We start from the raw sequence: 13776 nt of genomic DNA, 5'->3' as shown, positions 1-13776 counted from the left end.
GAGTCTCGCTCCGGCAAACAGTTCCGACCTGCCAGGAAGTTTCATATCAGCGCAAACTCAACTGGAGAGTGAAAATTTCTTTCTGGAGTGTTATAATTAATGAAAACTCATGCAACTACACTTAATTATTTATTTTATCTACCAGTTTTTAAGCAAAAATTCGTCAACGGAGTAGGAGGAGTTGTCCAGGAGAAATGTTTCTAAGTTAGATTTAGAACTTCCTTTGCTACATGTCATACAGTTTATGTAATTCTTCAAATGATAAAAAAATGATCAAAAATTCTAAAACAGCAAACCGATGTTAAGGATGTTTGGCTTGTAATTTTCTGTTGAACACACTACCACCTTCACCGTGTAATAGCAATGGTAATCTTTCCAACGACAGGACCACTAAAGTGGTGTTATTGAACACGGTATTCCGGAATTCCTTCGTCAGAGAATATTGAGTAAATATTAGAGAATTTTGAATCAAGAAAATCTGCCACCATGAGTAAGCGTAAAAGGTTCTACATTTCCAGAAGGCTTTTGACACCGTACCTTACAAGCAGTATGTAATCAAATTGTGTGTTCATGGAATATCGCCTCATTTAACACCGGTGAATAAAAGTTCGTGAGATTGCTGAGACTTTTCGGCATATCAACTGAGCGAGTCCAATAACATCCTGCACGGAAAATTGGCTATGAAGCAGCTGTGTGCGAGATGGGTGGCGCGATTGCTCACGACCGACCAAGAGCGCATCTGGCACATTTCAACACACTGTCTGGCGATGTTTAATCGCGGTTGGCTACTCTGTCCATCCGTAACATTCTGAAGGACCACTACAACTCAAAAGCTTCAATTTTTCTTGTCTGATGTTTCAGTTTTCACTTTCATATAGCATCATGCTCCGGACAAAAGTTTTGATACTTTTTTTGTTTCTTTTTAACAAGCAGCTTTCTCCTATTTTGAAAACTGTTTTTTGCCTGTTGTATTTTTCTATTAATTTCCATTTTGGTGCTGTTTTCACGGGCTATCGTAATTCCCAAAGCGGTAAACTTTCTACACAGGTGAGCAATATAGTAAATTCTGCGTAACTCATCCATGCCAGGGAAACGCTGAGACACTCTTTTCCGCCGCTAAATGAAAACTACGAGGGGGGTTGGGGGGGGTGGGGAGGGGGGGAGGAGAATGGGAGAATGAAAAAGTAGTAAATTAAACTATGTTCTCATCGCCACTGGGTGTTAAGGTACGCTCATTCGTCAGTGTGATAAATCTGCGGTTTTAAGAGCGCTGCCTTCTGACACTTATTGCCGACGTAAAGTAACTATTAAATCTTAGAAATTACTGAATTAAATGCGCGCAATTATTCTGTCAAACCCGTTAATTACGTCAGACGTAATACGGGTGCCTGGAAATATTTAGCGAGAAAAAATGGCGGTGTCAGTTGTCAAAGTGCTTTTTGTTGTTGTTGTTTTTTCTTTCATGATGACTGGTTGGTTATTCAGTTTGGAAAAATGCAAAAAAAGCTGCACTGTGACAAGGCGTTTGGAACCCAATAGTTCCAAAAATTTTTGTCGAACGTACATTTATTTAAACTATGTTTTATTATGTTTCTGCAGTATCGTTTCTTTAACCCTCTAATAGATTATCATACGGTAAACTCAGTCTTTGTAGGGTTGAAGTAATACTTGGCGTGCAATATAAGCAAAACCATACTTAAAATAGTTAAAAATAATCTTGATATCTCGTTTGCCACCCTATGGACTAAATACACTGTCAGAAAAAAAGTACGAGGGTTGAATGAAAAGTAATGCCTCCACCTTTGTTAATTGGGTTTGGATGGGAATATTTTAATAAATCAAACGCAGAAATAAACTTTACAATGTGATCTTTATTTATCAGTATTCACTTTTTCACTTCAGCACCAGCCAATTGCATACATTTCTGGCAACGATGAACAAGTTTTCTAAAACCGTCACGGAAGAAGTCCGCACATTTTCCGCAACCACAGTCTCACAGTTCGCTCAATGTCTTCATCAGAAGCATAATGATGTCCACACATATTATCTTTCATTATCGGAAACAGATGAAAGTCAGACGGTGCTACATCTGGGCTTTATGGAGGCTGCCGTACGGTGGTGAGATTCAGTCTCTGAAGTTCTGCTGTGGTGGCACGTGAAGTGTGTGGTTTGCCAAGCAAAGCAATAAAGTGACCCACACGTTCTTGTGAAATGCCGATTGTGCTTGCAGTTTCTTCCTGAGTGATACGACGATCGTCCTGAATCAATCTGTCAACATTTTGCTTGTGAGACTCGGTGGTTGCTGTCACAGGACGTCCAACTCTTTGTTTGTCAAGCAGGTCAGATGTTCCTGCCTCAACATCTTTAAACTTACTCGCCCAACGACGCACAGTACTCACATCAACACAATCACCATAAACTGCTTTCATTCTCTTATGAAGCTCCTTTAGGGTGACACCTTCTGCTGTCAAGAATTCAATGACTGCACGTTGCTTACATCGCATTGACCGACCGTCTGCGCAGGGTTCCATACTTTACACTGTAACAACACAACCATTCAATGCAAAGGCTTCCCGCCAGCTGGAGCTATAGAGAAGAGCCTACGGAACAAGCCAGTACCTGCGACATATCTACATATATACTCCGCTAGGCACCAAACAGTGTGTGGCGGAGGGCACAATTCGCGCCAAAGTCATATTTCACCCCGTCTGTTCAACTCGCGGATCGCGCGAGGCAAAAACGACTGTCTGAACGCCTCAGTACGAGCTCTAATTTCCCGTATCTTTGAATGGTGATCATTGCATGATTTGAAAGTTGGTGGTAATAATATATGCTCTACATCCTTGGCGAAGATCGGATTTCGGAACTTAGTGAGCAGCCCCTTCCGCTTAGCGCGCCGTCGATCTGCAAGTGTGTTCCACTTGAAACTTTCTATGAGATTAGTAACGCTCTCGCGATGGCTAAATGTACCAGTCACGAATTTTGCCGCTCTTCTTTGGACCTTTTCAGTTCAAAATGGTTCAAATGGCTCTGAGCACTATGGGACTTAACATCTGAGGTCATCAGTCCCCTAGAACTTAGAACTACTTAAACCTAACTAACCTAAGGAGATCACACAACACCCAGTCATCACGAGGCAGAGAAAATCCCTGACCCCGCCGGGAATCAAACCTGGGAACCCGGGCGTGGGAAGCGAGAACGCTACCGCACGACCACGAGCTGCGGACACCTTTTCAATCTTTCGAATCAAACCCAACTGGTAAGGGTCCCATACAGACGAACAATACTCTAAGACTGGACGAACTAACGTATTGTAAGCTATTTACTTTGTTGAAGGATTGCATAGCTTCAGGATTCTACCAATAAACCGCAATCTAGGGTTCGCCTTGCCCGTTACTTGTGTAATCTGAGCATTCCATTTGACATCATTTCGAACAAGCGGTAGGTGGATCGAAACAAAAAGCCCAGACACTCTGTGACCAAAATGGTACTGAAACAGAGGATGACAGACTAAAGGCCGAAATACTAAATGTCTTTTTCTAAAGCTGTTTCACAGAGAAAGACTGCACTGTAGTTCCTTCTCTAGATTGTCGCACAGATGACAAAATGGTAGATATCGAAATAGACGACAGAGGGATAGAGAAACAATTAAAATGGCTCAAAAAAGAGGAAAGGCCGCTGGACCTGATGGGATACCAGTTCGATTTTACACAGAGTGCGCGAAGGAACTTGCCCCCCTTCTTGCAGCGGTGTACCGTAGGTCTCTAGAAGAGCGTAGCGTTCCAAAGAGAGAAGTCCTTCGTAGCATGTTGTGGGTATCATTGGCGCAATAAGCGTCAGTTTAGCCCGTCTGGTCGGCTGAATGTTTGCATAACGGCTGCGTGTCGCTCTTCATCATCTTAATCCGTGAAAATGTGCTGGCACAAGGTCTGTAGCGGACATAACAGTAATGGAGAACTTCACGGTACACAGAGCACTGTATAGACTGAGAGAGCGTCTGTTATCTCCCCATATGAGCATACTAACAAAAGGAGAGGCGTTGTGTGAACGTGCCGGCCGCCGTGGTCTCGCGGTTCTAGGCGCGCAGTCCGGAACCGTGCGACTGCTACGGTCGCAGGTTCGAATCCTGCCTCGGGCATGGATGTGTTTGATGTCCTTAGGTTAGTCAGGTTTAAGTAGTTCTAAGTTCTAGGGGACTGATAACCACAGCAGTTGAGTCCCATAGTGCTCAGAGCCATTTGAACCATTTTTTGTGTGAACGTTTTTAGATGTACGAGTGTATTGGACTTACATAATCATGCACCAAACAACAACGCACCCGCGCTTGTGTGTGTGTGTGTGTGTGTGTGTGTGTGTGTGTGTGTGAGAGAGAGAGAGAGAGAGAGGGGGGGGGGATATGACAGGTACCGTCAGTGGAAGTAAAAGTGTGTAGTAAACATGGCTTCGAAAGTGCAAACTTTAAGAGCTATGAGCACTTCTTCAGTATTAGAAGTGTCTTCCACAGTTTCAAAGTAACAAAGATTAACAAGATCTCATAGCTCTTAAGGGATGCATTTTAGAACGCGTGTTTACTAAACCTGTTTGCTTCGAGTGATCGTTCGCGTCATATCCCTCAATGTCCAGCGTTCCTACTGGAACACACTGCAGGGTAAGTGGAAATCAGCATAAAATCCTGCTCAAGGATGCTGCCCAGTCTTTATCCTATCCTTGCCCGTCCCTGAAGTTGACACACTCACGAGGCAGGAATAACTTCTGCAAGCAGAAACGCGGTTTTCACGATAATTAAGATGAACGAAATTTTACATCATTTTGTCCCCCTATATACACACACACACACACACACACACACACACACACACACACACATTATTCGTTCTTAGATCGTAGTTTCAGTCGTGGGTTCCCTGGAAAACGAGGCATGAACACAAGCACCTCTTACTATAACGGAATAAATCCCCGTAATGAGTCGTGGATCGTAAATACCTGTTGCAAATAAAACTGTGTAGATAGTTCGACGTGTTTTAAATTACTACGATGTTTCGCCTGCTTCCATTATCAGATCAAAACTTAGCACTTTCATCGTAATATATAAAAATATATTAAGGTATCTAGACGGCTTTATTCGGAAAAAAGACGAGCATCTTCGTGACTTTTTATGCTTTTGTTCCGAATCTTTTGCGAGAACACTCCTCGAGATTCCCATTGGATAACAGTGGGAAAGTTCCACAAAATAATTCATCGAAGCAACTGTTTGACATGATCAGATCCCGCGCCGGTAGTTGCTGCAAGACGGTAAGATCAGGAATCACGCATGCCTGAAAAGCTGTTACATTAACCCAGTAACGTTGAACGCCGCCGCGCGAATGTCACCACTCGCGTCTTGCAGCATTAACTGCCGTACGCACTCGGAGATGTAGAACAGTTGCTTCGAGGAAATACTGCGAGGCTTACACAGGATTATCAAGAGGAAGAGGAGGGGGAGGGGGGAGGAGGGGGAGGAGGAAGATGAGGATGGTGGTTGGCTGTGTACACTTCCTTCATTCTCCCCCCCTCCTCCCCCATTGTACCAGCAGTCTTTCTCCCCCTTCCCCTCTCCTTCTCTTTCAACCCCCCCCCCTCTCGCTGCTTCTCTCTCTCTCTCTCTCTCTCTCTCTCTCTCTCTCTCCCTCCCTCCCTCCCTCCCTCCCTCCCTCCCTCCCCCTCTCTCCCTCCTACTTCTTTTTTCCTCGTCCCAATTGGTAATTCGACGGCTCTCCTATGCATATATTAGACCAAGACTATTCGATACAGGGGCGATTTTCTTCTTCTGGACGCCGATGCAAAGAATATTGCTTACTCTTCCGCATACATCTGCATCTACGAAACTACTCTGCAATTTACATTTAAGTGTTTTGTAGGGGGTTCATGGAACCGTATTCAGTCTACTTTTTGACCGTTCCACTCTGGAATAGCACGTGGGAAGAACGAACGTCGTACTTAAATCTTTCCGTGCGCACTCTGATTTCTCTTATTATATGCAGATAATGGTGTCTACGTAGGTAGGTCGGAATCGAATGAAATGTTTTGTCATTCGGAAGAGGCTGAAACTGAAATTTCCGGAGAAGATCTCGCCGCGACAAAAAAATCGCCTTTATTTTAATGATTCCAACACAAAATCCTTATCGTATGAGTAACTCTCTCTCCTCTATTTCACTATAGTAAAAATGAACTCTTTCGATTTCTTCCACCAATGGTATCTGACGGGATGCTATACCGCGTAGCAGTACTCTAGAAGCGTACTGTATACACCGTCCTTAGTAGGCCTGTTGCATCTTCTAAATGCTCTGCCAATAAAACGCAGTCTTTGATTCGCCTCCCCTTCCCCCCCCCCCCCCGCGCAACTTTTTCTGTGTGGTAGGTCCAATTTAAGTTGTTCGTGATTGTAATCCCTCGGTGTTAATTGAGCCGATAGCTTTTAAATTTGTGTTATTCGTCGTGTAGCCGAAATTTAATGGATTTCTTTTGGTACTCACGTGGATGGCCTCACGCTTTTCGTCAGTTAGAATCAGTTGCCTGTTTCCGCACAATAGAGATTCGTCTGTGTTGGTCCATTGTGGACACTGGACAGCGACTGGTCAGGTAGTTAACAATGAAATTCGCCAAACAGCCATGCAGTTAACAAGTTATTTTATTTTCGCTACCTGTTTCGAAAATTCACTACGCCATCTTCAGGTCCCGTATGTACCTCTAAAAAATGATAGGTATTGGCATACTGGGACCATATGCTTGTGGATGTCGTAAATTCGTGCTCAAAGTGGTTCCTTCGTAGACCTGACTTTGAGTTGCAATCAAGACTTCGAAGGAAGCATTTTAAGTACGAATTTACAACATCCAGAAACGTATGGCCCCAGTATGCCAACATCCATTATTTTTTAGAGCAACATGTGGGACCTGAAGCTGGCGTAATGAATTGCAGAAACTGGTAGCAGAAATAAATTAAAGTAACTTCTCAATTACACGGCTGTTTGGCGAATTTTGTTGTCAAACAGGGATTCGTTGACCAAATCAGTTTTTCAGTTGATGTTGATGCGATGACTTTACTAGACGCTGAACGATAGCGTCATCTGCGAACAATCTAAGTGGCCTCCTAAATCTTTTATGTAGATTAGGCCGGTATTACACTATCAAATTTCTTTATCAAAGATTTGATCAAAGATGTGATCCAATATTCCGTCCAATGTATTTGACAAAGATCTTTGACGTAGCGCTAGAAGGGGTATTACACTGTCATCAAATTTTTCGTCAAAGTTCAAGATGGCTGACAACAACTTGTTATTTAACCGCAGCAGTTCTACGTACTCCAATTGCATTGTATGCACATGCGGAAAAGAAGTGGGGGGAAAAAATGGAACCATACATACGAGGTTGACAGTCTTAAAAGTCCTGGGATTACAACTTGATAATAAATTCAGTTGGGAGGAGCACACCACAGAACGGCAGAAAGACCTTAACAAATCTGTATTTGCAATTCGAGTGTTAGCAGACATAGGCAACATAAAAATGAAAAAGCTTGCATACTTTCATTCCATAATGTCATATGGGATAAAACAAAAGTTTTCAAGGTCCAAAAGCGTGTAATACGTATTATTTGTGGAGTAAATTCACGGACCTCCTGCAGAAACATCTTCAAAGAACTGGGTATACTAACTACTGCCTCTCAGTATATTTACTTCTTAATGAAATTTGTCGTAAATAATATATCTCTTTTTCCAACAAACAACTCAGTTCATACATACAATACCAGGAACAAAAATGATCTGCGCAAGGACTTAAAAGCACTTACTTTAGTTCAAAAAGGGGTCCACTACTCAGGAACACTCATCTTCAATAATTTGCCAGCAAACATAAAAAATTTAGTTGGAAATAAAGATCAGTTTAAAAGGAGCCTGAAAGACTTACTAATGGCCAACTCCTTCTACTCCATCCGAGAAATTTTTAATAAAAACAAATGATGTATTGTATTTATTCATACTATTAGTATTGTTATTTCAGCTTAAAAAAATCGACATGTTCCACATCCACGAGGATCTCCTCAGCACGGATCTATGGAACGAAAAACTAATCTAATGTGGGTGAAGCCGTGGGTTTTACGACGACACGATGAAAGCATTCAACAAAACTTGTTACGTGAGCTTACAGTGGAAGACGTCAAGTCGTACATCAATTACTTAAGAATGGATGAGCATACATTTCTGTATGTGCTCAATGAAGTGTATCCTCATATCACAAAGCACAATATTCACTTAAGAACTGCTACATCTTCAGAAGACAGGCTCACTATGACACTCCGATTCCTTGCTACAGGCGAGGGTTATGTTAGGTTGGGTTAGGTTAGGTTAGGTCAGGTTAGGTCCCCAATCTTCTTAATCTATTTTTGTATTCAGGGTGCCTCACGTTGTAAAGCACCTCATCAGCTTCAGACATCTCTATTAATTTTGTAGTTGTCGGCACACACCAATTGTATTTACCGGCAATGGTTATAAAAACACTACAGACGACAGAACGCTGCAGCGATGCTAGCGCTCCATGTGGTAACATGTCACATTGCAGTGAACAGAAGACAAGCGGTTTCTTTGATCAAATATACAGCGAGGCCCTAGATTTGATCAAATATTGGACGAAATTTGACAAAGTCCCTATTACACTATCAAATATCTTTGACAAAGATATTGGACAAAGATATTGGACAAAGAAATTTGATAGTGTAATACCGGCCTTAGGAACGGAAGAGGGTCTATAACAGTTCCCTGGGCTACCCTAGAGATCACTTAGTTTCACTAGATAACTTCCCCCTCTGTTACTACAAGCTGTGTCCTGTCCGACGTCAAATCACGAATGCAGTCGCATTTTTTATTTTTTTTAATAGAATAAAAATTATTTATTTTATTTTTATTACTATTTTGTATTCATTTATTTATTATTAAATAATAATAATAATAATTATTATTATTATTAGTAGTAGTAGTAGTAGTAGTATTTTTAAGAATAAATAAATGAATAAAAATAGTAATTTAAGTAAAATAAATAATTTTTATTTTACTAAAAAAAATAAAAAATAAGAAATCCCTCTCCCTCTCTAATACACACACACACACACACACACACACACACACACACACACACACACACACATTCGCAAAACAATTGAATACATACAATTGAGAATGTTGGTAACACTTAAGAAAACAAAGTAATCTCTGTATTAAAAAGATGGCAGTTACACTGATGTGTAACGTAAGCAGTGAACTGAAAGTGAACTGTAAGATGTCCACCTGGTTGCTAGATGAGAAAAAGCAGTTTGTTTAGATGCAGTGAATTAGAAGTTAACCTGTAAGTACCTTTCCATTTCATAAAAAAAAACATTACGGAATTGTTTTTAAATCTATAACCTAGATGTGAAACCATAACCTATGTGTAAAAAGGACAAATCATGTAATATTTCAGGACACCCACTGAAGCTGCTTTGTAAAAAGGGCGAAACGCGTCTGGGGGCATAAATAAAAATAAAATTTCGATGTGCAGCATGCAAAAAGGCATTTTCTTTGAAACAATTGCAATTTATATACAGCAGCTGCGAAAATGGCCACAACAAGAAACGTGTCTCCTGCGAATGTTTTAAGGGTGGGAGACGAGGTACTGGCAGAATTACAGCAGTGAGAACGCGTCGTGAGTCGTGCTTCGGTAGGTCGGTGGAGCAGTTGCCCACGAAAGGTTTAAGTTCTCGAGTTCGAGTATCGGTCCGGACGCAGTTTTATTGTGGCTGGCTCTGAGCACTATGGGACTTAACATCTGTGGTCATCAGTCCCCTAGAACTTAGAACTACTTAAACCTAACTAATCTAAGGACATCACACACATCCATGCCCGAGGCAGGATTCGAACCTGCGACCGTAGCGGTCACGCGGTTCCAAACTGAAGCGCCTAGAACCACACGGCCACACCGGCCGGCGTTTTATTGTGCCAGGAGGTTTCATGACAGCGCACACTCCGCTGCAGAGTGAAAATTTCATTCTGGCCTGCTGCTATATTTGCCCTAGTACGAAATGCGTGCTGTAGACAGTAACGCTGGGCGTCTGTGACACGGCTGAGGGAAGGCTGCGGAAGAACCCGTCGGCAGGGGCAGCGTGTGAGGTTTGGCTGTGTCTCTCGTGTATTCTAGACGTCGACACTTTTCGCGCCGCGTACCGGAAGCCCGGCAAATGGCTGCAGCCAAGGCCTGCTGCGCACCCACCGCCAGCGCCGACAAAGCGACAGCGGCGAGTGTCGCCCGACACCTGCTGTGCCGCCTTGGACGGCAACACGCCGCCGGAATACTGAGTAGCTGTGTGGCAGGCGTAGGCCTATCTGTCTCACAACAGCCACCTCCAGCTGCGGCCAGATCCCACTGCTGTCCAAGAGCGGCGAACCGTTTAGGCAACAGGTCAACCTCGAGTGGATTTATTATTAACAACATGTTGTGTACATAGTTCCGCGTAGTCAGCGCATACACAACTCTCCCACTAGAGCGCGCCCCGCTAAGCACAACAGCGCAGGCGCAGCGCTCGTCCGTCTCCGCACCACGAGATGGCGCTGTCTTAGAGACGGACCAAATTCTGCTTCCGCCGATCCGCGTATTAATATGTAATGCAGCCAATGAGATTGCAGCTAACGTAGAACCTTTTCTCCTCGCGGATCACACCCGCGCAGTGATACCTGAACGCTCGAGGTATTATATCGAGTGTACAGACCTACGATTAGTCAGTCTGCATCAGTCTGCATCAGTCTGCATTAGTCTGCATTTGTCTGTACCAGTCTATAGTCAAGTTTCAGTCTGCGCCTAATAAGATTATCATATTCCTGTACATAGCCATGAACATAAATGTATAGATACTTTGTCAAGTATCAGAGATATGTGACAATAAGATTAACGTACCAAGACCAAAGGAACTTTAGATTGTCAATTGTAAATAGCATCCAGAATCAAGTTAAGTAATATCTATGCTTTTTATTATTTCAATAAATGTGTGTGAAAATTAATCAAGTTCTGTTTAAAGTTGGTCGCCGACAATCTGCTACTCTTAGCGTGCAAGTGGCATTTCTATCGTCTGACCTAACGGCAGAAGATAAACACGCCACGATAAGACCACGAGACACTCGCCTACTTCGTTAGAGCGACAAGTCAAATAATCTGATGGTGTGTGTACTGAAGGTCTTGGGCTAGGCGCAAATTGAGAAGCGTATAGCACGTGTGACGAGACACGACACTAGAGCGCGACACGCACGTGCCGCACGGGTCCAGCGCATATTGCGACGCGTACACCATACTTCGCACCCGCCGACTGGCGACGGACGCTCTGCGCTGAGTGAACCGAAGTGCGCGCAACCTCTTATCTTTCTCAAACGATTTTACAGAAACTATTCTCTCAAAATATATGATTTTTGCCTTACTTGTAGCGTTATATGTCAGCTTCGTGCCCATCACCTCGCTAATGACCATTCTTATTGTGATGTACACATTTTAGTAAGACACTACGCAAAATTCAAAAAGTTTGCAACGAAAATTAGAGGTCGCTATGATTTTGCGTTTGGTGCGTATTACACCATATGTTGCTGCGTATGAAATTTAGCTAACATGCTGAATTTTTGTTTAGACTTGGGAGGAGATCTCTATCAGCCTCCGATGTCGAGAAAGTGGATCCCATGTAGCGCGCTCACTTCCGATCTCACGCCCACGAGAATGAAATACTCGCAACATCTCTCGTATCTCCTAAACCGCTCGAGACATCGAAACGAAAGTTTGGCGAATGATAGCACACAAGGAGGAGAGACTTTTGCCAATTATTAAACACACGGAACTTTCTTATCTATGGCGATATATCACTACTTAACTTCTTTTTTTATTTATTTCACTCCAGTGACTAATTTTTTAAGAGTTATCGACAGCTAGCGAAACAAGAGCTTCCTAGTATGAAAATAAACATGAAATTTCTTCTTTTATTTTACTGCAAACCGATACTATGAGGTTTTTCGTAAGCTATTGAGCTCTGTAATTGTCAATTACTTGTTTAATGAGGCCCTACGGTTCAAATGGCTCTGAGCACTATGGGACTCAACTGCTGTGGTCATTAGTCCCCTAGAACTTAGAACTAGTTAAACCTAACTAACCTAAGGACATCACAAACATCCATGCCCGAGGCAGGATTCGAACCTGCGACCGTAGCGGTCTTGCGGTTCCAGACTGCAGCGCCTTTAACCGCACGGCCACTTCGGCCGGCTGAGGCCCTACGTTTCGGAATTCTGTCTCAATAGCTGCTGTGAGATGAGTTTGGCAAATTACACTGTGACAAAGAAAGTACAATTAAACCAGTCACCAAGAGAAATGTGGCCTTTACTCATAAATGGTGATGCTTCTTCGAATGAGAAAAGATTAACAACTCACACAAAAACAGATTGGCAATTCTGTTGGAATTTTGGTGGAATCCCCGTAACCCATCGTATTTTTAACACTGAGCGACGGGAATGGAAACTTACCAAAGGATTTTATTCCTTCTCTTGATCTGAGCAGTATTAAAATAATGACGAGCGTTCCTTCAAGCGGAATGATAGGCACATGCCAGATACTGTTTACTCACCTAGAGCTTGGCAAACTGACAATGCGTGATCGCGAATAAAATAGTTGTTATTGAGAAAAATAAACAATTGATCTGTCGCACAACACAATGGTCTGTGTATTGTCAGCAGCGAAGGATAATGCGCGCGACAGGAATGCACAAGTTAGCCAAGTGTGCTTTGTGAGATGGAGTTCGAAAAACATTGTCATGAAAGTAGATCTGCCTTTGTCAGCAGCACATTTCAACAAATGAAATATATCTAATCATAACACTCTTTTAGAATATTCCTACTTTCGTAATAATACCGACCATTTTCTTCATTTGTGTAGCCTGTTGTTGTATAATTAGTTTATTAATGCTGATAATGTCCATGTAACAATTGAAATGCTTTTTCTCATCAAGGCGAACCAATTAAAACATTGTTATTTGTGACTGCTTTTCGACTGTTTCTAGCTTGGAGTGGAAATATGTTGTTCAGATGCATGTAGTACAGTGTGTCGTATTACATTATTACATATATATCACAGTAATCACAGTGAAACTTCTATACTTCAGATCTTGGACGCTTTTTACCACAAGAACAAAGGGATCACACCTGTGGAGATTATCCCTTTCTAAATTTTTGTAACAGATCGTACAGATACGCTAGCTTACTAGGCAGCGAGAATATGACCTTGCTTTACTTTCCTGCCTTGATTCTTAATCGCATGATTTTATAATATTCTTTGCTTCCTTATTCACTACCCTCTGTCCCTTGTTGCGATCTGAAAACATCACGGAGGCATATGGTGCAAATTCCAGCGGCCAATGGCTCATCAGTTACTGAAGTATACATTTTTCTTGACAGAAGAAAAACAAAACAAAACTATGCAGATATAAATAACAGAAAAGTATAACGTGCTAACGAAGAAAGCTGGAGCGTTTAAACGGCGAAAAACGAAACAGTACCCAAAGGCAATAAAATTCAGTACACAGTAAGGCAAAATTTATCGAATTGGCAATACTACCACTGCTGAGATGCGCTGTTCCGATGTGAGCATATGGCAGGGCTACTTTTCCACTCCCCGCCTCAAATGTCCCACGGTGCTAGCGAGGCAAGCGCGACGCGCGGCGCGAGAAACTGTGCCTCAACCACAACGCCGCGCGAC

The sequence above is a fragment of the Schistocerca piceifrons genome, chromosome 1 (assembly GCF_021461385.2).
Source record: "Schistocerca piceifrons isolate TAMUIC-IGC-003096 chromosome 1, iqSchPice1.1, whole genome shotgun sequence".
Lineage (NCBI taxonomy): Eukaryota > Metazoa > Arthropoda > Insecta > Orthoptera > Acrididae > Schistocerca > Schistocerca piceifrons.
Note: the sequence above shows the minus strand (reverse complement) of the source record.